Source organism: Pygocentrus nattereri, chromosome 23, assembly GCF_015220715.1.
Source record: "Pygocentrus nattereri isolate fPygNat1 chromosome 23, fPygNat1.pri, whole genome shotgun sequence".
Classification (NCBI taxonomy): Eukaryota; Metazoa; Chordata; class Actinopteri; order Characiformes; family Serrasalmidae; genus Pygocentrus; species Pygocentrus nattereri.
The window spans coordinates 14,371,295-14,395,284 of NC_051233.1; the positions used below are offsets into that span (position 1 = coordinate 14,371,295).

The window sequence follows — 23,990 nt, forward strand, 5'->3', positions numbered from 1 at the left end:
TAAAAATGTAACCACCATATCTATGTCTGATTTTAACCACGACACTACACTTCTGCGATGGTGCCACAGTAGCCTGGAGAGTGAAATTTTCTTTTTACAGATTAGTAAAAACCTTTTTGAAAAACTAAAAGGGTTTTGGTGGTGTTTGAAATGTTTTCTTTTACTTCAATTTGCTGGCTGAATCAAGAGCAAGTAGATAGCTAACAAAACAAGCTACATATAGGAAGCTGAATTTCTCATCCATATTAGTGGCTATGCTAGTAGTTAAAATTTAGTTGTTATCACAGGAGGATTTCTAGTGGTTTTATAATGTATTTGTTTGGTTGTATGTTGGGTATTTAAATGAAAGAACAATGTAAAATGATCTATTAGTTTAATAAAAATAAGTCACGTCAGGGATGGTAATAATGTGGTTGTGGGCAGCAGAGTTCACGTAGTATATGCGATTAGCTGTACAGATACAATGGGTACGAAAAAAAACCCTCCCTTATGTGCCCCATCTCTTTCACCTTGCCCGCTGTCACTTTAGAAACCCTTGTGTTATTCGCTGTTGTAAAAGTGTCATCCTGCTGCTTTAGAAGGCCTTGCTCATCTTTTTACAGTTAATCCTCTATTATTTTTTAATGGGGCAATGAGTGTGCCATAAAGGGCGTCTCCCTGGGTTTGCAAGTAATGTATCTACCTACACTTTTGGGAATGTGGCATCCTATCCAGTAGTCTCCATCTGTCTTTGCTGACTGTCTGCTTGAAAAGAATGGATTATATTTGAACAACAGTGCTTCCAGTGCACTTTGCCAGTTAATGAAAGCTAGTCTTAAAATAATAGTGCCATAAAGGGCTCCTTGGAGGATGCCATAGAGGAAGCACCTTTGGTTCTTTTAAAAGCTTGCAATGCATGGTTCTTTAAAAAAACTTATCACTTTGTTCAAATGTTGTTTAAGGAACCAATTGTGGCATCTTTATTTTAAATAAGGGTTGCAATGACATAATATGAAAACCACATTGACATTGTTTTATCATCAACTTCTGAAATCTGAATTTTTGAAGAGTGTCTAATGCTTGCATCGCTGGCTAAATGGTTATTGGCTAGAGTGCATGGTTCTAGGAAAAACCTTTCATTGATATGTTATGTGGAGGTTTGTTAAACTTTAAAACAGTTTCTTCATGCTCCTGCATTACTGCTGAAATGTCCTTTGAAGAAGCCAAAGTGGCTTTTCTATTGTACTGCTCTGAAGAGCTCATTTTTAAAGTGGCCATATTATTATTATTTTTTAAAAAGAGGACACTGTGGGCACTAGGGAGGCACAAATGCATTTTTGAGCTCCCAAAAAGAGGGCACATCTTGAAAAATGAGGGTTTAAGTCACTCCACTTTTTTTTTAAGTGTGTATCAGTTTGATCAGTTGGATTTTTATTAATTGACACAGTGTTTGTAAGATTTGCTGCTATTGTATTGGTTCATCATCAGCTCCAAAAATCTGACTTGGTGAAGATGGCGTAGATGTGGTATGTAAGTAGTTGGTTTGGATGAACGGTTCTATGAAAAACATTTTATTGGTATGAATCTTTTGCGTTATGTGGAGAGCTCAAGCTTTAAAACAGTTCTTCACATTTTTGCATCTCCTCTTAAAGGCCCTTTGAGGAAACAAAAGTGGTCCTTCTACGGCATCACTCTCATTAGCTCTTTTTGGGACCATTATATACTACTCAAGGATCAGGTATCTGTATTTGTCTTGGTATTGGTATCGGGAGGATAAAAAGTGGTATTGGCCTTCTGTTGTTCTGTTGTTACAAGCTTGATTATCTATTATGGTGCTATACAGAAGCTCTTTCAGTAGAACCTTATACAGCACATTCTCCATCAATCTGAAGAAGTTTCATTTTGCAAAGAACACTGTAAGCAGACAAATGGTTCTTTGTTCATGGTTCTATGTAGAACCATTGTTTTTTCTAAAGAGCCCTTTAAAGAACCATCTTTTTTAAGAGTGTAGCAATATTATCAGTGGGACTTCATTAATGGAGACCATGTTCACCTGACTTGCTGCTGTAATTGTTTTATCATCAGATTGCAAAGCATAGTATAATGTAAGTATAATATTTGTATCACTGACCATTAGATACTTAAAACCTCTTTATAGTTATAGCATGGCATTTTGAATCTCAAGGCCTATTCCCAGCGTGTTCCTATATCTATTCCTCAGACACAACGCACTGGCAGCTTTTGAGTTATTGTGTTCCAGACTTGGCCAGAACAAAGCAAACGAAGAGGGGCAGAGAGAATCTGGTAAGGACGAGCCCAGAGGAGCGATAAAAAGCATAGAAAAAGAAAACTGAAAATCTGCAGCGAGTTACTCAGTGAGCTCTGTGGCTTGCGTTAGTGGGAGTCTGGGGAGAGAGTTAGAAGTGTGGTGAAGCTGGAGAGCGGCATGATGGGAGACAAAGAACAGGCATCCACGGCAGACGGCCTTCTCCACTGACAGGACCCAAACTCTGGCCTGTAATGTAATGGATGAGAACTCCTGCCCCAACCACTTCAAAGGCACTAATGGATCACTGATAATGGCATTATACAGCATTTTTTGGTTTTGCTTTGTGGTAACTGCTTACGTTGAAGTGCTCGTCATAGGCTTTATGCCACCATGAGTTTGTCAATAAAGCTGTCATGCTTATATAGCTCTGAATTGATTTACTGTACTTTTTTTTTGTTTTAAATAAAGGTGCCTAAATAGCATAGTGTTCTCTTACTACAATACGCAGCATGCATTACTCAAATACATCATGCAAACATTTGGAATGCATGTGGTGTCAAGCAGTGTTGACCAATGCCACCCAACGATCTAGGCTAATAAATACACCCAAGGCAGCATTAGTGTATCTGTTACCTCAATCATCAAACAAAATCATTAGGAAAACAACAATTCCACATTTATTCAGTTAAAAATATATGCACTTCTACCAAGGAGCCAAGCTAAGGTAACATACTGTATCTAGAGAGCCATGTAGTTTACTAGTTGTAGCTTTTAGGTTGCTGTCCTCCTTATCTGACAAGTAATTTGTGTGCTTTAAGTAATCCACACATGATTTGAAGACAGGACAATTTATACAGCTGCTCTAATTTTGTTGTATCCTGCTACTGGCTCGTTTGGCTGTGGACATGCAAAAAGCTTGGCCAACAGCCCCCCTGAGAGAGTGCCAGTCACAAAATAAGAGAGACGTAAATCGTGACAAGTTGCTGTGGCTTAGGCACTGTACGTATGTTCTCATTGGGCTATTCTGTGCTGGGTCAAGGGGTAGTTGTGCAGTGCTGCTTATCATCCTGTAGATGTGTGTAGACCTACTTGCTATTCCAGCCATACCATAGCGCTGACCAGTGGTGTTCTTCTGCTGCGTGTTCAATAAAATGGCCTTCCCTTAAAAGCACTATGCTGTTGCATCTCCTTCTTTGCCAAGTTACACATTATATTCAGCTTCCTAGGGGTAATTGTAATGATGTGCCTTCCTTCTGCTTTTATTAGCTAGCAGGAAATACAGCTCACCCAACAAAAATTTGCCCAAAAAACAGCTTTAGTTTTTCAGAAGTATAGTCCCACCTTCAATATATGTCATTAGGTGAAGGTTTTCCTAGTCTTTAAACTGGAAAATCTCTCTCCAGTGACCACAGTGGCAGCAATGCAGGAGGCAAATAAGCATGTTTACAACAGATTCGTAAACATGTAAGGATTTAAGGATGGTTACATATTTTTTAATTTTGGCCCAGAGTGTCCCTTGGATGAAAATGAAAGAATACATTTGTAGTGCTTTGTGAATGGCAGGCTTTCATGAAAAATATTCTTTTATAATGTTGAACGTCTCACTTTTATAGGTCTGTTTATTTTACATGATCCTTAAAATAAAAACGCCCCCGTGGAGAAACATGACTATAGTAAATTTAGATATTGCAGCGATTCTTCTGTTGAAGATTGAGGGCCTAATATACTGCATCTTTTCAAGCAGTTTCAGGTGCAGATGGGATGCATTCTGTCCCTCTGTTATGTACAAAACCGATGCACAAGCCTTAATGAGCAATTTGTGGGCCATATGCAAGTAAATGCAAAATGGCATTTTCCTTCATCGTGCTTATGCATTTGATAAAAAGCTACACAAAACATGGAGGGAAATTTACTAAAAGTTGGAGCAGTTAGTAGTGGTTGGATTTGTGACACTTTATCCTCTGCCTTTTAAACCAAGCACTTCCTTTAACAATGGCAACAAACACAGTGGTTAGACAGAGGCCTGAACTTCAAGCTTGTGCTAAAAAGCTGTTATCATCAGAACAGCACTAGTCAAACAATTGAGACCAAATGTACAAATGCCATGATGCGGGCTCAATATGCAGGCACCATTCATGCTATTGATTTTATAACCTTTTTTTTTTTTTTAACCGGAGTACTATCACTCATGTGGAATGTTTTGGTCAGGGAAAACTTCATTTATTAGCACTATTAGCATTATTATTTATGTTCTCACCATTTAACATATATTTTCTGATTTGTCTTCAAACTTGTTGACGGCTCAACTAGTTCACTGCCTTTAATCCTGCACCTAAAAAGTGAGCAGTTAGTGAGCAGGGCTGTGAGCAGTTTGCACATAGCCCTGCGTGTAACCCTGCCCACTAACTGATGAGCTGCAGTCTTAGTAAATCAAACAAATGTAGGCGAATTGTGGGCCATTTTGCATTTTTGTATGGACGTCTGGCCTAGTGTTTAGCTAGAGCAGTGTATGCAGTCTTACCTGAGCATGTGTGTGTTTTCAGGAGTAGGGGACGGTATGCAGCATCTCTAGTAAAAGGGATAATTTGTGCCAGCTTTATGCTAATGCACTTGAGATGTACTTCAGTGAAAAAAAAATGGATTTGAGGAAGAACTGAGTGTGAGGTTTGTGGAGATGGGATCCTTGCACCCCTGTACATGTCAAATAGGGCTTTCTAAGCGGCTACACATGCTGTTCAATTTTTAATGGAAATCATATTTCAGTGCCCATGTTTGCCATTGTGCCTGCAGTCTTTTTCCCTTCAGCCATCTGTGCGAATGTTAAAATCTGATGGATTTAATTTTGTGAGAAGACTAATGGCCCATTGTACTAAGCCTGTTGTGCCTATTTAAGATGGAAATTGGATGCATTCTGCCCGCGTGTTATATATAAAACTGATGTACAAGCCTAAATGTGCAGTTTATGGGTCTTGCGCGAGGTAAAAACAAAATGTGCTTCTCTTCAGTATGAGGGAAGATCATGCAAAATTGGCTAGAGATATTACAGGTAAGTTTGTGTTAGGGTCTCAAAAGAAGTGTTGTTGAAAGACTTTCTTCTGCAGTGGCAACACAAGACATAGGCACGAGACTCTAACATAGTCTGAAAGAATGTTTACCATCAGAAAAACACTGTTTAAACAGTGTTTAATCTGTTTAGACAGATGTACATATGCGAGATGACAGAGCACAAAATATGCTGTGATGCGGCCGGTATTATGCACACGCCATTCAAGTTATGGAACTCGTTTCTGAGATGGAGTACAATATCATCTTGTTTCACAAACTTGTGTTGCATCAAGGCACATTTCATGCACACTATATTGCCAAAAGTATTCGCTTGTCTGCCTCACACACATATGAAATTGAGTGAGATCTCATTCTTAATCTGTAGGGTTTAATATGATGTAGCCCTACCCTTTGCAGCTATAACAGCTTCAACTCTTCTGGGAAGGCTTTCCACAAGGGTTAGGAGTGTGTTTAAGGGAATTTTTGGCCATTCTCCATTTGTGAAGTCAGACACTAATGTTGGATGAGAAGGCCTGGCTTGCAGTCTTCATTTTGGAGTGGTTCACAGTGTTATAAGGAACCAAGATTTGAAGAGTTTTATACTTCTAAAAGCTCCTTTATAGAAAGCAGTTTGCTTGAAATGGTAATAAATATGCTGATGTCTGGTATATTGTTTTATGATATTTTTTCTAGAAAGTTTTGGTCTAAACTGTATTCATTCATTCATGAAATAGAGATGCATGTAATTATAACCCAAAATGGTCCTCATTTCCCCCCAGAATTACCACTATTTCACCATTATCAGCATTACTTATATAAATCTAGAAGACATGTGGGTTTATGTTGTAGACATCAAGACCGTTGGTTCCTATCAGCACCACTGTAAAGACATCTGAGTTTATTCTGAAAAAAAATTGGTGGAATGTCATTAGACAAATGTTTGGAGTTGACCGGTATTTAGAACAAGTGTAAAATGTGGTATTTATTGTACTTTTGAAAAGCAGAATATTTAGGTGGCATTAAAAATGACTTAAAAATCTAAATTGTATTAATTTTACTGCATTTATAGCCTGAGAATAAATTGATGTTTTCTAATGTAGTTCCAATTTTCACATTTTACAAATGTTCATGCGTTGCCATTTTTATATTTTGTTTTTTTCCTGCAAATTCCATATTAGTGCATGTCCTATTTTGTGTAAGTGAATGAGTAGACAGACTAAAATGTTAGTGTCAGTGTCATGTTACTGGTATTTTTATACCCCCTTGTTTACTTACTACAAGTCACATTGTATCGCACAGTGTGTGATGAGTTATGACTGGTAATTACGCATTCGGGCAAGCTTGTAATGAGGTTAACATTTCACCTCATTCATATGGAGTGGTGAGAATTTAGCACCATTCCACATATGGTAAGTGACTGTACAAGTGGCACAGAGGAGTTAATAGTTAGCTGGTTTGCTTATTTACAAGTTGCGTCTCAACTTCACCTTATGTACTGATGACAGGCCACAAGCCAGAAGCAGCTTGGTAGATGTGTGGTGAGCAAGTCTTCTTTGGCAGTTGTCTGTAAGAGAACATCCAGACATATTTTTGGAAGCTAGCCTGCTTGACTAGATGGTATAATGGAGTGCCTGAGTGAAATGTTCTTGATTCATCTGCACATTAAAGCTCTTGTCGACTCAAGATTCAGTAGACTTGAAGAGCAGTTCTGTTATTAATGCTTTGTGTGTGTATATATATATATATATATATATATATATATATATATATATATATATATATATACTGCTCAAAAAAATAAAGGGAACACTTAAACAACATAATATAACTCCAAGTAAATCAAACTTCTGTGAAATCAAACTGTCCACTTAGGAAGCAACACTGATTGACAATCAATTTCACATGCTGTTGTGCAAATGGAATAGACAACAGGTGGAACTTATTGGCAATTAGCAAGACACACTCAATAAAGGAGTGGTTCTGCAGGTGGGGACCACAGACCATTTCTCAGTACCTATGCTTCCTGGCTGATGTTTTGGTCACTTTTGAATGTTGGTGGTGCTTTCACACTTGTGGTAACATGAGATGCACTCTACAACCCACACAAATGGCTCAAGTAGTGCTGCAAGTAGTGCTGCTCATCCAGGATGGCACATTGAAGCGGGTCGTGAAGTAAGGAGGCTCAAGTTAGTGGAGAATCCCGCAGAGGGAAAACTTTAATTTAACGAGACAAAAACGAAACTCACAACTCGCTTCCAAAACAACAACTGAAGTAAAACCAACTAGTGCCTCCCCCCTCGAGTCTCTTAAAGAGCTAGACCCCGTTGAGTGACTTAAAGCCTGTCCATTGCGGATTCGCTCCAGTCGCGAGTAGTAGCCCCTACAACATCAATGCGAGCTGTGGCAAGAAGGTTTGCTGTGTCTGTCAGCGTAGTGTCCAGAGGCTGGAGGCGCTACCAGGAGACAGGCCAGTACTCCAGGAGATATGGAGGAGGCCGTAGGAGGGCAGCAGCAGGACCGCTACCTCCGCCTTTGTGCAAGGAGGAACAGGAGGAGCACTGCCAGAGTCCTGCAAAATGACCTCCAGCAGGCCACAAATGTGCATGTGTCTGCACAAACGGTTAGAAACCGACTCCATGAGGATGGTATGAGGGCCCGACGTCCACAGATGAGGGTTGTGCTCACAGCCCAACACTGTGCAGGACGCTTGGCATTTGCCAGAGAACATCAGGATTAGCAAATTCGCCACTGGCGTCCTGTGCTCTTCACTGATGAAAGCAGGTTCACACTGAGCACATGTGACAGATGTGACAGAGTCTGGAGACGCCGTGGAGAGCGATCTGCTGCCTGCAACATCCTTCATCATGACCGGTTTGGCAGTGGGTCAGTAATGGTGTGGGGTGGCATATCTTTGGAGGGCCACACAGCCCTCCATGTGCTCGCCAGAGGTAGCCTGACTGCCATTAGGTACCGAGATGAGATCCTCAGACCCCTTGTGAGACCATATGCTGGCGCGGTTGGCCCTGGGTTCCTTCTAATGCAGGACAATGCTAGACCTCATGTGGCTGGAGTGTGTCAGCAGTTCCTGCAAGATGAAGGTATTGAAGCTATGGACTGGCCCGCCCGTTCCCCAGACCTGAATCCGATTGAGCACATCTGGGACATCATGTCTCGCTCCATCCACCAACGTCACGTTGCACCACAGACTGTCCAGGAGTTGGCGGATGCTTTAGTCCAGGTCTGGGAGGAGATCCCTCAGGAGACCATCCGCCACCTCATCAGGAGCATGCCCAGGCATTGTAGGGAGGTCACACAGGCATGTGGAGGCCACACACAATACTGAGCCTCATTTTGACTTTTTTTAAGGACATTACATCAAAGTTGGATCAGCCTGTCGTGTGTTTTTCCACTTAAATTTTGTGTGTGACTCCAAATCCAGGCCTCCATTGGTTAATAAATTTGATTTCCATTGATGATTTGTGTGATTTTGTTGTCAGCACATTCAACTTTTCAATGAGAATATTTCATTCATTCAGATCTAGGATGTGTTATTTGAGTGTTCCCTTGATTTTTTTGAGCAGTATATATATATATATATATATATATATATATATATATATATATATATATATATATATATGTATACACACACACACACACACACACACACACACACTATATTGCCAAAAGAATTCACTGACCCATCCCAATCATTGTATTCAGGTGTTCCAGTCACTTCCATGGCCACAGGTGTATAAAACCTAGCACCTAGGCATGCAGCCTGCTTCTACAATCATTCTTTCTGCAGAGTCAATCACTAAAGACCTCCAAACTTCATGTGATCTTCAGATTAGTTCAACAACAATGTTCAGAGAGCTTCATGAAATGGATTTCCAAGGCCGGGCAGCTGCATCCAAGCCTTGCATCACCAAGTGCAATGTAAAACATCGAATGCAGTGGTGTAAGGTGCTGCCACTGGACTCTAGAGCAGGAAAGTTCTCTGGAGTGACAAATCACACTTTTCTGTCTGGAAATCCGATGGACATGTCTTGGTTTGGTGGTACTTGTATGACTGCATTGTGCTAAGTGTAAAGTTTGGTGGAGGGGGGATTATGGTGTGCGTTTTTTTTTTCTCCAGGAGTTGGCCTCAGCCCCTTAGCACCAGTGAAAGGAACTCTTAATGGTTCAGCAGACCAAGAGATTTTGGACAACTTCGTGCTCCACACTTTGTGGGAACAGTTTGGGGATGGCCCCTTTCTGTTTCAACATGACTGCGTACCAAACAACAAATCAAGGTCCATAAAGACATGGATGAGTGAGTTTGGTGTGGAAGAATTTGACTGGCCTGTACAGAGTGCTGACCTCAACCTGATAGAACACCTTTGGGATGAATTGGAGCAGAGACTGCGAGCCAGGCCTTCTCGTCCAACATCAACATCTTCTGGAAGAATGGTCATTATATATATAAAACGTTAAATGACACTTTTTAATCCCACAAACAGGGAAACTTCACCTCTGTGTTTAACCCATCCATGAAGTGAAACACCACATACACACTAGGGGGGCAGTGAGCACACTTGCCTGGAAGTGGGCAGCCCTATCCACGGCACCCAGGGAACAATTGGAGGTTAGGTGTCTGGCTCAAGCACACCTCAGTCATTGACTGTCGGCGCTGGGGATCGAACTGGTGACCTTCCGGTCACAGGGCCATTTCCCTAACCTCCAGCCCACGGGTGCCACCTGCACATACATATAAAAATTGGTCACCAGCCCTGTAGAGACAATGTTGTAATTTTAATAGGTATTAATTGTCGTCTAATTAGGCTACTTTTAAAATGACTTTTGAACTTGTGCTGAAATGCAGAATACAGTAAGTTTAGAGTGCTCTTTTTATTTAATTATTAAGGGTGTGATGAGACACTCAGATCACAGTTTGATTCATGATACTGGGTCCACAAGTTAGTATTCTCATGATATTCTGAACAAAATTCCACAGAAAAGATGACTATAGACATGTTATTGCACAGCTTACAAATGACACTAAAACTTGGAGGCCGGAGGAGTGCTAAGGTGAGGTTTTAGTAGATGCTGATCGCAGAAAGTTATTACAGGAAATAAAAAAAAAAGACACTGTTTAACGATTGTTTTGAGATAAACTTCAAGCCTGAAAAAAATTTAAAGCACATTCATGGACAGGTACGTGGAATTTTTGTAAGGCAAACTTTTTTTTTTTTAAGATTTACCACTATTGTTGTTGATAACAGCATTACATATAAGAAAAACCTTTGAAGACATACAAGTTCATTCTCACTATAAAACTAAAATATTCTAAAATATTAATAGGAATATGCATATGAATTAACTTGAATCTAGTGCCATTGGTTTTTGTAGTGTGTGCTGTAATATGTGCTTGTGATTTTATGGCTTTACTCGTTAGTCATTTTATGGAATTTCCAGTGCTATTAACATGGATACAGAGACGCAAAAGATTCTTTACCATCACATTTTAATTGGGGGTCAGTTCGGCTGGTCTGTGAACATGCTTTTGTTACTGGCATCTTTGGCTAGGTTCCCAAACGGCTGTGTCAATACCAGAGACGGAAATCAAATTCCCACTGTGTTAGCTCTCACACTAGATGGTGTGTTAGGTGATGGTGGGTGTAGACAGTGTATCCCAGGTTTAGCTGGCCTTTTTAATGAAGCATATTGGTATACTGTGTTGGGAAGGGTTGACTCTGAACAATGAATTGTCTAAGATTTCTCAGAAAAGAAGCATAATCACTGTTGCAGTCACTTGGTTGGCATGCTTGATGGATAACTTTTAACATTTTTTCATCATATTAATGGCCCAATGTGCTATGTATGAGCTTTTCACTACATTCCTGTTCATACCTCAAAAATAAGCGTCCTCCTTTAAGAGGGGTCATCCAGAGGTTGTAACACTGCACTTGTTTTTTGACCGGATCACCACTGGGGGGAGTTTGATAATCACTGCTGCTGTTTGTCGGGGGTGGTGGGAGAAGGAGAACAAGAGAGCACTGGTTAGTGGGGGGGCTCCGGGAGCGGATTCTTGTCCAAACATTCTGCACGCGGATTTGTATTCATTGCACCCCTGCTGCTATTGATATCATTACGCAGGGCTCTCCAGCTGAGAGAAGGGACCCCGGCTGGGCGGATGGGGGGTCACGGAGTCGGCAGCCCTAATGAGAAGTGACACTGGCTCCAGGTCGGCCAAGCATCCACCGGAATTCAATCGGAGCCGCACTTTCCCAGTCAGCGCATTAGATCAAAGATCATTACCTGCTAATCAAAACACATGAGCTCGAGGGCTCCCCCCTTTCACGGCCCTTTGACGGCGGTGATGGTGGCGGCGGCTACTGGTTCAGAGACGCTCTGCCCTCTAGACAATGGGATACCGCTCTAACAGATCTTGCTCTAAGATTGCATGAGGCTAAAACCTTTGTAGGACTGAGCTAGCTTCCAAACCAATTCCCTTGCCTGATGTCTCATTCTAACAGCACTTATGCAGAAACAGCTACAACAGTGTTCTGGAATGAGTTGAATGCATGTTTGACTTTAGTCTTCTTATTTCGAGAAACACTGCAAGCCATCAGGATGAGTGTATGTGAGCCCCATCAGCACCAGCATCGCCCCAGCCCATCAAAGAGAGATTTATAAAAAGAGTCAAGGTCTGTGGATTACTGAAAAAAAGAAACATGCATAGTGGGAATTACAGTGAAATCTCAATGAGTTCAGCTTAGGTAGTGACATCATACATGGCTATATACGGTAGTTGCCAACGGAGTCAGAGGATGCACTTGGCTGGGATCTGTGCTGTGCACTCTAGTTGAACTTGCCCCGAAGTGCTGCATTTGGATCAGCCTCTCCCTCTGCTTGCTCAATCTATGCCATGGTTGTTTTAAAAACAGAACTGATTCGAGAACTGCTTTTGAAGGATGACTGTCTTGTAGTAGGACCTCTGTCTTGATGGGGTTGGGGGTGGGGGTAAGCTGTGGCCCAATAACCCCACTCTAATCCCATTTGGGCTGTGCCACTACTGCTTCATTAGGTCACAGCCTCCACCCGAGCGTACTGAAGCGACTTTGAGCTTCTGGAGCTTGGAAGAGATTCCAGGAGATTTCTGTCTTCGATGTAGAGTGGTTCTTGCTTTTATACCATGCAGCATCTATGTAGCGTGACTTGACGTCACCTCTGCTGTGTCCCCTTCGTTTGGTCTTTCTCACTCCCATGCACATGTGCGTAAAGAGAGAGATGACAATACTCTTCTCTGATTGGTCCACACTGAATAGCCATGTAAACCGATTTCATGTTGGGTCATGTGAGGTCTTCTCTGTTCTTGGATAACACATATTCTTGTTGGGAATGGTTGTTCTTTCATATTTTGGTTGATTGCAAATTGGAATGGTTAATACAAATAGTAAGTAATAAATTTGACAAATGTGGATATGCAGCGACAGCTTTTAAACAAAATGTCCGACTGGATAATTTAATGTTATTTCAAAATGGAATAGCACCTATTTGTGTGGGGTTGCATGGCTGTCATCCTTTGAGGCTGCTTTTGGTTGACTTTGCTTTGGGGTCCTCTAGGCATGTGGAGCTTGGGGAGGGGTAATGCTTGTGTTGAGTGGGGGAGGGGGAGCCAGAAATATGCCGTGTCTCTACAGTGACTCGAGCCCAGAGATGCCAGCGTCAACCAACAACAGTGTGTGGAAGATGAGAGGGAAAGGGAGGCATAGTAGAATGGGAAGGAGGGGGAGGGAGGGATGCTATGCTGAAGGGTCCATGGCCCATTAATCGTTTGTTTGAGTTTCCGCCCTGGTGAGCATGTCATGTCTCCATTAGCAAGGGTTTGTTTCCTCCTTTTGCCCGCCTCTAGGCAGCAGGGGGCTCTCACACATCCCGCTCGACTGTTCACTGCTGTCTGGTGCCATGCAGACTGTCTGCTGTGTGTGTGTATATGTGTGTGGGAATAGGGTGGAGATTAATAGCTTTGGGTAAAACAGGACAAGAAGAGAGATACAGTTTACTTTTCCGTCCAATTACTTCTGTTTGAAAGGCTGAGACATCATCTCCATTGTACAGTTTATTATGTCATTAACTGGTATGTTGTCCTTCTTGTCTGTTTTTGACAGTGTTTTCCTAAATCCTAATTAGCTTATGTGTTTCATATCCTTTTGGGTACCTTCTGTGATCATGTTCCATTTTCAGTCCTCATAATCTGAGCACACAGCTTTTACTCCATTGTAAAGCAGTATATGTAGGTTACTAGGGAAGTACTCGGGTACTTGAGGAGTTGATAAAACATTCAACATGCAAGTATTCAAATACTTAATCACTGTTTGAGTATTTATTGCATTTCATGATAGGATAAAAGGAAATACACAGATTAACAAATTAGTGAATCACTGATTTTGTTTTAACGGAACTGTAAAATGTATTTGTGAGTAAATATGTTATGGCTTTTATTGGGCTAGGCTGATGTTAGGTCCAAAAACATCATCATCATCATCATCATCGTTGTTAACCGCTTAGTCCAAATAGGGCCGCGGGGTCCAGAAACAGTTAAATATATTTCTCTAACGAACTGACATGTTGCCACATCGTCCACTTAAGAGAAGAAAAATGCATGTAGATGACAGTGAGTCTCCATCAGTATCCAGTGTTGTACTGACTGTATTTTTAGTTTTGATATATTTTTAATTAGCTCGTCTCCATTATGTTACTCATATGACACAAAAAACTACCAGTTTTCTTTGGTTGTTTTTGAATAATAAAGAAATGCATTTCCTCTGATAATTTTTGCACAGCCGGTATTGTCACCTAAAAATGTAAATTTTTTCCAGCCAAAATCAGTTTATTTATTTTTACTTTTTTGGCATTTTTTTCCTTCTTTGCCATTAATCAGACATTTGTTCATGAACTCTTTCAGGTACTTGAATATAATAAAATTACTTGGAATGCACACTCCCTATGTTTACACAATGGAAAGAGCAGAAAAGGAATTCTGTCGGACAAATTCCGAGCAAGGTGGGTCTTATCTGTGTGGCTTGCACTTTGCCTTTAGGCAATGCCATGCTGACCTTCTTTATACATCCCCAGCAGCCTCCACTTCTGTGTGTGCCCAAAGCTCTGATAATGAGGCATACTAATCGCCTTGTCTCTGGTGCGGCTGTCTCCTTGTGGCCCACCATATGACCTGCAGTGTCACTATGTATCTTGATGTTAGTTTGACCTTTGACTCAACCCCCCTCTCTTTCCGTGACCTGCCCAATGAGAGCTTTTCTCTCAGGATGACCTACTGAGTATTTTCATTATAAAAGGAAATATAACCATCCTGCTGGCCCTAGTCAGCCAGTTTGCGTAGGGGTAGAGATCAGTGTGGTATAATGAGGCAGGGTTAATGGAAAGTTCTTCTCATCTACACAGCTCTAGTGAGGACCATGTTTTTGGAGCATAAGTGCTGAAAAACTGAACATGCATGAACCAGACGTGTACATTTGTAAAGGATTTGCATAAAACTACTCAAACAGATTTTAAGTAGGTTACCTCCAGTGCTATAGAAACCAGCCCCCCACTGAATCAGGAAGTGTTACTTGTGTTGAGTTACTGATGAGTTCTCATGAGCTCTTCATGATTTTTTTTTTACTTCCTTTAATTCTTGGGGAAAATAGTTGTATTATTTAGCTCTGCAGGCAGAAACAAAGACTTCTCACTAACTCTCTCAATATATTTTAAATATTCATTGCCAGGTTAGCAGTAATCTGCTCTTGATTCTGCAAGCACCTCTGTCATCTTAGGTCTCAGACAGGTGTAATGGAAGTTCACTGCAATGTGTTAATAATTGGACAGTGGCACAGTTGTTGTTGTTCTTGCTCATTATGTCATCAAATTGGATTTGAAATATAACACATTAAAATGTTATACTTCTATTATATTCTATTATCTATACTTTTATATTTTATAGTTCTCACTTTTTAAGAGGCAACATAGTACTGTGCAGAAGTCAGAGACCACCCTTTGCAGTCAAAACAACCATTAAATTTTCAGTTTCAAGAACAAAAGCAGAAAGTATATTTAAGAGTAAATTAAACAGAAGCCTCAACAGCTAACTTTAATATTAGTTTTTCAGTATCTAGTGTGTCCAAACTTTGCTTTTATTACAGCTTCCATAACTTTCCATAACTTTCAGTTTTTTAAGAGATTTGCATGGATGTTTTGCATACTCCAAAGTACCTAGAAGCTGTTTGCATTTTCTGCTTCACACAATTCAAGTAATCCCTGTAATGTGGGCTCTGGGGTGGCTAGAGGTAGGGGTGGGCAATATGGCAAAAAAAAAAAAAATCATATCAAAATATTTAAAAACATTTACACAATACACAATGCGTATTACGATATTTTAACACAGATGCACTAATAGTGCCATGTTTAAAAACAGCCATCAAAAATTATTTTTATTCAACATTTTACATACTGTGAAGTTTTGAATCCAAGCAAGACTAATTATTCACTTTTTATAATGAAACATGCAGTTGTTCAGTGTTCTGTGCTGATGATATCCACCAGATGCTCAGAAAAGAGTACTGTTTGTCATGATGATAAACTGTATCATGATAATGATAATGTCATGTTATCGCTATTTCTACTTTGAGACCACCAGCAGGTTCTTAGTTCAGTTTGCAAGTTTTCTCCTTCTTTTTTCTTTCCTTTTTTCAGTAACTCCTACTTGACAGCTACACATCCTTTTTAGAAGATATGGATTAGCTTGTATGTAGTCTTCTCAGAAATACCTGCTCGAAAATGAATAACTTGTTGTTTTGACTGGAAAAAAAATATATAGGGGGGACATTTGCAGTACTGTATGCAATTAAAACAATTAACATGATAAATCTGTAATGTTCAGTATTTAAGTCCTTTGCAATATATGTCTCCCTCACATCTGTGACCCATAGACACCAGATGCTGGGTGTCTTCCACCCTCATTGACGTTCTTTAACATATGAGGCATTTGGATGGATCTGAACAGTTAGGATTAGTCTGTACTGCTAAGAATTCATTTTGCTGCTGCTACTGAAAACCACAACACGAATAAAAAACAAGTGAGCCTCTTCCATTAGGAGCCATACATGCCTGTGTCATATGTGTTTTGCAATTGCAAGTGGCATGCTTTGATTAATGTATAATTTCTTTTCTTTCCTCCACATATTCTGTTTCTATGTTATAATTTGGGCTTTGTCTAATTTTTTTCATAAAACTTTGTTGTGAAGCTGTACAGTCTTTCAAATGCACTTTTAACAAGCTGTGATCTTGGCAGTCTTTGATACATATATGCCAACATCCGGAATAGTGTTGTTAATCTGTTTTACAGGCTTTATTCCTGAACCAAAGCATTCTTTGGTTGTCCATTCCTAAAGTCTTTAGCTAGATTGGTTGCTATTGATAAGCTCACCAGTGCATTCCTCCTCTATAGCAGTGCACCAAAGGCTTTAGCTATGTCTCTGATTGATTATGTTATTTTTTTCACTCTTATGATGTTCTGCTTTACAGGCATTGACAATTCTTCAGTCCTCGTGCTAAGAGACAATAGCAACAGACTCCATATTTAACCACATCTGGATGCAACCTTAGATCTTTTATTAGCTCTGATGTGCATGAATCACTTATACAATGACGACACTAAGTTGGCCAAGAAACAACTGAAAAGTCAGTTATCTGGTTACTTGTCATCCCCAATGCTCAAAAAAATAAAGGGAACACTTAAACAACATAATATAACTCCAAGTAAATCAAACTTCTGTGAAATCAAACTGTCCACTTAGGAAGCAACACTGATTGACAATCAATTTCACATGCTGTTGTGCAAATGGAATAGACAACAGGTGGAAATTATTGGCAATTAGCAAGACACACTCAATAAAGGAGTGGTTCTGCAGGTGGGGACCACAGACCACTTCTCAGTACCTATGCTTTCTGGCTGATGTTTTGGTCACTTTTGAATGTTTATGGTGCTTTCACACTCGTGGTAGCATGAGACGGACTCTACAACCCACACAAGTGGCTCAGGTAGTGCAGCTCATCCAGGATGGCACATCAATGCGAGCTGTGGCAAGAAGATTTGCTGTGTCTGTCAGCGTAGTGTCCAGAGGCTGGAAGCGCTACCAGGAGACAGGCCAGTACACCAGGAGATGTGGAGGAGGCTGTAGGAGGGCAACAACCCAGCAGCAGGACCGCTACCTCCGCCTTTGTGCAAGGAGGAACAGGAGGAGCACTGCCAGAGCCCTGCAAAATGACCTCCAGCAGGCCACAAATGTGCATGTGTCTGCACATTGGGGTTCCTCCTAATGCAGGACAATGCTAGACCTCATGTGGCTGGAGTGTGTCAGCAGTTCCTGCAAGATGAAGGTATTGAAGCTATGGATTGGCCCGCCCGTTCCCCAGACCTGAATCCGACTGCGCACATCTGGGACATCATGTCTCGCTCCATCCACCAATGCCACATTGCACCACAGACTGTCCAGGAGTTGGCGGATGCTTTAGTCCAGGTCTGAGAGGAGATCCCTCAGGAGACCAACTGCCACCTCATCAAGAGCATGCCCAGGCGTAGTAGGGAGGTCATACAGGCACGTGGAGGCCACACACAATACTGAGCCTCATTTTGACTTGTTTTAAGGACATTACATCAAAGTTGGATCAGCCTGTAGTGTGTTTTTCCACTTTATTTTTGTGTGTGACTCCAAATCCAGGCCTCCATTGGTTAATAAATTTGCTTTCCATTGATGATTTTTGTGTGATTTTGTTGTCAGCACATTCAACTTTGTACAGAACAAAGTATTCAATGAGAATATTTCATTCATTCAGATCTAGGATGTGTTATTTGAGTGTTCCCTTTTATTTATGGTTATATATATGTATGTATGTATGTGTGTATATATACATACATCTATATACAGTGTGTGTGTGTGTGTATATATATATATATATATATGTTTGTGTGAATGTGCTGCAGTGACAGATACAGTCAAAAAAAAAACTATGATTTTGTCACACAGTTGTGCATATTTTCTGCTACAACCCATGAATTTTACATTTTACTAACCCAACATACTTTCCCAATAACCACTTTCCCAATAACCCAATCAATGCAGGAAATGAACATTAGTTAACCAGCCAAACAGCTCTGGTAACTGCAAACAATCCACTAAGGCAGTACTTAGTACTTGCATTGCCAGCTAACAGGCTAACACAGGTGTGTCCAGTCTTGTCCACAAAAGGCCATTGTACCTGCAGGTTTTTGTTCCAGACAAGCAGGAGCACACTTGATTATACAGGGTGGGTTATTTATATGGATACACTCAAATAAAATGGGAATGGTTGGTGATATTAACTTTCTGTTTGTGGCACATTATTATATGGGAGGGGGAAAACTTTTCAAGATGGGTGGTGACCATGGTGGCCATTTTGAAGTCGGCCATTTTGGATCCAACTTTAGTTTTTTCAATGGGAAGAGGGTCATGTGACACATCAAACAAGAAAAACAATGGTGTGCTTGGTTTTAACGTATCTTTATTCTTTCATGAGTTAAAAGTCTAAGGGGGTCAGATCGGGAGACCTTGGGGGCCATTCAACTGGCCCACGACGACCAATCCACTTTCCAGGAAACTGTTCATCTAGGAATGCTCGGACCTGACACCCATAATGTGGTGGTGCACCATCTTGCTGGAAAAACTCAGGGAACGTGCCAGCTTCCAAAGTGGATTGGTCGTCGTGGGCCAGTTGAATGGCCCCCAAGGTCTCCCGATCAGACCCCCTTAGACTTTTATCTTTGGGGTCATCTGAAGGCAATTGTCTATGCTGTGATGATACGATATGTGCAGCACCTGAAACTACGGATACTGGAAGCCTGTGCTAGCGTTTCTTCTGTGTTGTTGCTGTCAGTGTGTGAAGAGTGGGAGAAGAGGGTTGCATTGACAATCCAACACAATGGGCAGCACTTTGAACACATTTTATAAGTGGTCAGAAACTCGTAAATAACTCATGAAACAATAAAGTTACGTTAAAACCAAGCACACCGTTGTTTTTCTTGTAAAATTCTCAATGAGTTTGATGTGTCACATGACCCTCTTCCCATTGAAAAAACTAAAGTTGGATCCAAAATGGCTGACTTCAAAATGGCCACCATGGTCACCACCCATCTTGAAAAGTTTTCCCCCTCCCATATACTAATGTGCCACAAACAGGATGTTAATATCACCAACCATTCCCATTTTATTTGGGTGTATCCATATAAATGGCCCACCCTGTAGTTGTTTTATCACTTGGTCTCAGTCTTTAAACAGTTTCTCATGTGCTGTCCTGCTTGTTTGGAATAAAAACCTGAAGCCCCACCAGTCCTTTGTGGATATGGTTAGGCTGGGCTGGAGGAGGTTCCTCCAATCATATTGTTACAGGCTTTAATTTCAATGTTTCACTGTAAAAGTACAACATACAGACTATTACTTGAATCGGTACTACAAACTTCAAGTGTCGAGTTAGGGTTAGGGTTAGAGCTAAACCTGGTGTAAGTAGCATCAAACCAGGTGTAGGAAGGTGAACATACTCCACCACTACCCTGGAGCTAACATAACATTTAAAATTCCATAGGGGTGCTAATGCCAAAATAGTAACATTGCTGTGATGTTCTCCTATTGAGCTTTCTGCCAGTGATGAGTGACTGTCTGTAATTAGATTGATTAGATTAATTGAATGAAGCAGAATAATCATGACAGTGTAAATTTTATTTGTAAGGACATCAGTACATCAGTACATTGAATAGTTTTTATATTGTCATGGAGTGGATTTTTCATCTTGTTATATTTTGACAATATTAAAAAATATTGTTGACAAGATTAACATTGGTATGCTGAAAGTAAAGAATATGTACAGTTATCGGCATTGTGTTGCCTTGACTATGAAACCCACCTTTCAACTGACAAGCTTATCCAGAGTTCTTTAACGAAGATCAAGTCCTGTGTCACATGAGGACGTTACATTGTAGTAGGGCCACAAAGTTTGGGAGACATGAGAATAACACCTCACCATAAGATTCAGTGAACCCTTGATGGAAACATGGTCACACCTGGCATTGTTAAGCAGAGCTACCTTGTGTATTGATTTCTGATATGTTGGCGGCTCCTCTGCTTGACTGCACCTGTCCCCACCACCTCTTCATGCATTTTGCTAATCTTTACTTAAAGCCTAGGGAGTGAATCAAGTCAACCAGTACTCAAAGCTTTCAGAGTCTGTATTTGTGTGTTGCTTGCAGAAGTGAGAGTTGTCCTGGGATGTCCAGTTCATCCATCCCAGACCATTATCTCAGTTTAAGAACATCTCATCAGCTCCATCAATGGTTCCTGTGGCCAGCTCCTCACACTTTGGAAGTTATGTTTGAGAATGACAGCCATTTTTTCATGCCTCTGTGGACCAGGGAGAGTGCCATCAGATCCCTTGTGAATCCACTGTTTTCTGGTCACCCAGTGACAGAATCAATAGTTTACTAGAGTGGAACTATCATGGGCTGTGAGCTTCCATTTTTCACCTTGTCGGACTGAAACCCAGCTAATGTTTTCCCATGTCTGTGTCGCTGGATTGATATCTGTTGCACACAAGAGGATGAAGCTGTTGTCAAGATGAACTCTTCAAGTTTTATCAATAAGAGGCATTTAGTGACTTCAATCCACCTGCGAAGGATTCACTTACAGTGGTGGACAACAGCTGAAAATTTCTTTTTTGGGTCCTATAAGGGTAGATCTGAATAAGGCATACTACTTAATATGCATTGCATACAATAGCATGTTTGTTAAAACTACTGAATAACTGATTAATCTATCAATAACTTACATTTGAAAGACGACATGTTTGCTTGTTTGGTTTTCTTTTTTAGGTTACTTAGTCAGCCCACTAGACATGTACAGTTAACAGAAGCTTGTCAAAATAGCCTTGACCAGATTCAGACAGCGCACCAAACAAAATGCTAAACCAGTTGATAAGATTGACAGAGTCCAGAGGGAGTTATTTATACCCAAGCATCTACTTACTGTCCATCGAAACAGATAAAGAAGATGTTCTAAGAGAGGTTGATTAGCTCAAGCTCATGCCAACCCATATTCCATGCCAGTCATATTCCAGCCCGCATTCCCCAGAGCAGAAGCTACTTTGTTAAGTACTTGGTAAGAGTGTTACTATGTAGGATGCACACAAACATTGCCCTGGTGACTGATCTCTCTCTCTCTAGAGAGAACGTGGGAGGAGAGTGGATAACATTATGCACCACTTCAGGCACTTTGATCAGTGTACATTAACTGTCCTTCGCAGAAGAGGTCTTGTGTATATTACAGTGACAACCAAAGTTATTATTAACATGTCCACAGCTGTATCAGTCCTACTTTTACCAGTGACCATACTATACTTGTGAAGCAGAAAGCATGAAGAAAAAAAGTGTTTATTGACTTAAACAAAATATATTTATTATTTTTGTTTAAAAAAGTGATTTTTGTTTGGTTCATTGATGTTATTTTTTGGAGTCTCAGTTTAAATGTATTTAATTTTTCAACATGAGATATACAACAATGTTTTAAAGTTTAGACATTTGGTTAAAGGTGGGAAGGACAGACGATATGATATTATCATGATACTTGAGCCATGAAGATATTTTCTGAAGATATGTGGTCTGCTAAGTATGCCAAATACAACATTAGGGGGGTGCATTGGTACTTGATTATCTGATTCAACCATTCAAAGTACCAGTAACCAAGGATGGATTCTTAAAGATGTGGCTGAGAAGGCTGAGATCATAAACCAGACCAACTACTCTAGCTATCTCTTGACAGTGAGGATTTAGAGGAAAGACATTTGACTGAATAATGTTCACATGGTTTGAGCGGGAATGCAAAATTTAGATCATGTGGAGCTTGTAAGTTGCTTGCTATAGGAGCTGTCTAAAATTAAACTCATAGTGTTATTGAGTGAGCTGACTCTCCAGCATGAGTGGATGTCTGAGGGATTATGAAAATGATAAAAGTTGTCAAGGCATATGTCAGTATTTTATTGTCATTGCAGGCTCCTGTGTAACATCAAACAGCATATCAGATTGTGCACTGCTCCAGAAATGTTATGTTGGTTCCTTCATTTCCATAAGAAATGCCCACATGTGGTGAGCAGAAAGATCCAGCGCGGTGTGCAAGAAAAAGTGCAAGTGGACACTTTGAGTGTACCATGAGTGTGTTATTCACTATTCTGACCTTTCTTAAGGCCTCCATTGACAGGAGCCTTGATGTTACTTTAAAGAAACAGCAAAATATTGTGTTTTAAGACAGAATGCATTTTGGTAATGCATGAAAATTATAGAAGATTATAGAAGTTGTCGATGCATATGTCAGTATTTTATGTATTTATGTACTTTATGTATTAACAATGCCAATGTTTAAAGACATATTTATATGTGTCTGTGCATCAATTCTATTCCTAAACCCAAAATGCAGTGACGTATTGTTTTTTTTGTTCTCCCACTCCTGTATTGTGCATATCATAAATATCAAACAACATACTGATATTAAAATATATAGCTGTGGACCTATATGGTTGGATCTTGCCATGCAGTTAGCTTCATTTTTCCTTATCTATCATGATTGCGGCCTTTCAGCATAAAGAATTTCCTTCTAAACATGCCCAGCCGGTTGATCCTCAAAGGCAGACTAAACGAACACGGAGGATTTTTCAAACATAAGTGCTGATCAGCCACCTGTGCTTTCATCAATCTCTACCAGAGTCAAATCAATGAGAGATAAGCATGAAACTGTATACACGCTCTAAGATAAGACATAAGCCTTTGTAGAAATTACAAAGTGGAACAAAAGGCTTCGCTTCTGATATCGAGTGCCTCAACCTGGCCCTCGTACATGATTTTTCTCCACACTTTTCCTTGCTAATGTAATCGCTTCTATTTGTCTTCTCGTGATAGTGTTTTGACTTGTCATTCATCTGCATTCCAGGCTCGAGGCTGAGTCAGAGGACTGGACTGCAACTGGACTGCCATTTCTCAAAATTCCATCCATCAAGTGCAATGTTGGAAACACCCGTGCTCCTCCCCCACACTTAGGTTAGTCCAGCGTACCAAATCTTTGAAAGAAGTTTTGATATGAAAAGTTTCCTTCTGATGCCTGGTTAAATTCTGTTTTTCCAGGACTACTGAAAGCTTCTGGGTCTAGCCGCCTAGGTGCTTTGGATGTACGACGCTGAAGAGAACACTGAACGGCAGTGTGATTGTCTTGCATTGAGAACAGTGTATGTCAGTAATGTTCTAGTGTAGATATTTTTATTTTTTCATTTTAGCATTCTAACCACAGATTATCTCAGTTAACCTAATGAGAAAATAAAAAGAAAAATGCAGTGCGAGTTTGACTATCTGCATTGATTTTTATGATGCAATGTGCTTTGAGGTTTTTGCACCACATATATATTTGGTACTCCAGCTCTCATTTTGCTTTTTTAGTTTGCATTTTTGATCAAAGTCTAAAGTCCCACAGTATCTGCTGAGACCATGAGTAACAAGAAATGAATTGCCATAGAAAACAAATTAACGGTTTATTTTTTTTAGCAATACAATAAGATGTTATAGTAGAATCGAACTGTATTTAGTTCACAG

At 40.4% G+C, this 23,990-nt stretch overlaps 1 long non-coding RNA gene across 1 annotated transcript in view; it reads left to right on the top strand.

Moving 5' to 3' along the window:
• LOC108429697 overlaps positions 1-23,740 on the top strand; it is a 42,753-nt gene extending 19,013 nt beyond the window's left edge. Inside the window, exons 4-5 of the long non-coding RNA XR_001858024.2 lie at positions 23,338-23,444; positions 23,529-23,740. This is a non-coding gene — a long non-coding RNA (uncharacterized LOC108429697). The remainder of the gene's footprint in view (positions 1-23,337; positions 23,445-23,528) is intronic.
• The last annotated feature ends 250 nt before the right edge of the window (positions 23,741-23,990 follow it).